Below are 2,021 nucleotides of genomic sequence, written 5' to 3' on the forward strand. Positions count from 1 at the left end.
TTTTTTTTTTTAACATAGTTGATGGCAGTGAAATCCATTAAATTATTTTCTTTTTCTTTCTAGAGACAGAGTCTTACTTACCTGAGTAGCTGGGACTACAGGTGCCCACCACAATGCCTGGCTATTTTTTTGTTGCAGTTTGGCCAGGGCCAGGTTCGAACCCTCCACCCTTGGTATATGGGGCCCTGCCCTACCTATGTGAGCAACAGGTGCTGCCCAATTTTTGCTGTTCTTTTTCTTTTTCTTTCTTTCTTTCTTTTTTTTTTTTTTTTTGAGACAGAGTCTCACTGTGTCACCTTTGGTAGAGTGCTATGGCATCATAGCTCACAGCAACCTCAAACTCTTGGGCTCAAGTGATTTTCTTGGTACAGCCTCCCAAGTAGCTGGGAGTATAGGTGCCCACCATAAAGCCTGGCTGTTTTTAGAGACAGGGTCTTGCTTTTGCTCAGGCTGGTCTTGAACCTGTGAACTCAGGTCATCTACCTGCCTGAGCCTCCAGACTGAATTTTTACTTTTTAAATGGCTATTATTTTTTCCCCTCTTCTACTCTGTAGGGGTATCTGAAAATAGATAATTTAAAAAAATTCTATATCTCAGGCTGGACATGGTGGCTCATGCCTATAATCTTAGCACTCTGGGAACCTGAGGTAGGTGGATTGCTTGAGCTCAGGAGTTTGAGCCCAGTCTGAGCAAGAGCAAAACCCCATCTCTACTAAAAATAGAAAAACTAACCAGGTGTTGTGGTGGGTGCCTATAGTCCCAGCTACTTGGAAGACTGAGGCAAGAGGATCATTTGAGCCCAAGAGTTTGAGGTTGCTGTGAGCTATGACACCATAGCACTCTACTGAGGGTATCAAAGTGAGACTGTCTCAAAAAAAAATTCTCTCTCTCTGTAGAGAATTATATAGCTATACTTATGATTTGGACAATGTGTAACTTCAGGTTAATCTTCCCTTATAACTTCTACCATTCAAACTAAAATTGGTAGAACAACAGCTTGTTAACTTTGGAAGTCATTCATATTGAATGAGTGCCTGGAATAGATTAGACAGAACTCAATAACATGAGCTTGTATAAGTACATTACACATGAGATGTTAAAGAAATTCCAAAAGTAAATCAGTAAAAGCAAAAAATTGGCAAACTATAACCCAAATGCCAAATCCAGCTTGTCACTTATTTACTTATGGGTCTTTTTTTCTTTTTTGAGACAGTTTCACTTTGTCACCCTTGGTAGAGTGCTGTAGCTTCATAGCTCACAGCAACTTCAAACTCTTGGGCTCAAGTGATTCTCTTGCCTTAGCCTCCTGAGTAGCTGGAACTACAGGCACCCACCACAATACCCAACTATTTTTTAGAGACAAGGTCTCAATCTGGCTCAGGCTGATCTCAAACCCATGAGCTCAGGCAACCCACCAGCCTGGGCCTCCCAAATGCTAGGATTACAGGCATGAGCCACTGGCCTTGCCTTGTCAATTGTTTTTGTGAATAAAGTTTTATTAGAACACAGCCATGGTCATTCCTTTATATACTGTCTACAGCTGCTTTCAACAGCAGCTTTGAGTAATTGTGACAGAGACAGTAGAACTCACAAAGTCTAAAATACCATCTAGCCTTTTATTTACTTATTTTTTTGAGTTAGACTTTTGCTTTGTCACCCTCGGTAGAGTCCTGTGCCACCATCACAGCTCACAGCAACCTCAAACCCTGATTCTCTCGCTCCAACCTCCTAGGTAGCTGGGACTACAGGAGCCCACCACAACACCCGGCTATTTTTAGAGACTGGGTCTCACTCTTTCTCAGGCTGAGCTCAAGCAATCAACCCGCCTCAGCCTCCCAAGTGCTGGGATTACAAGTGTGAGCCACCATGACTGGCCTCATCTGGCCCTTTTAAAGAAAAAGTTGGCCAGCCCCCAAGTATAAGGAGAAATTTGATTGACCAAAACAAATAGCATTTGAAATGTGGATCTCTTTTCTAGTCAAAAATAGAAAAAATGAAAAAAAGGAAAATTTGGCTCAGCG

Source organism: Otolemur garnettii, unplaced genomic scaffold (assembly GCF_000181295.1).
Source record: "Otolemur garnettii isolate 467f Iridium unplaced genomic scaffold, OtoGar3 scaffold00008, whole genome shotgun sequence".
NCBI lineage: Eukaryota > Metazoa > Chordata > Mammalia > Primates > Galagidae > Otolemur > Otolemur garnettii.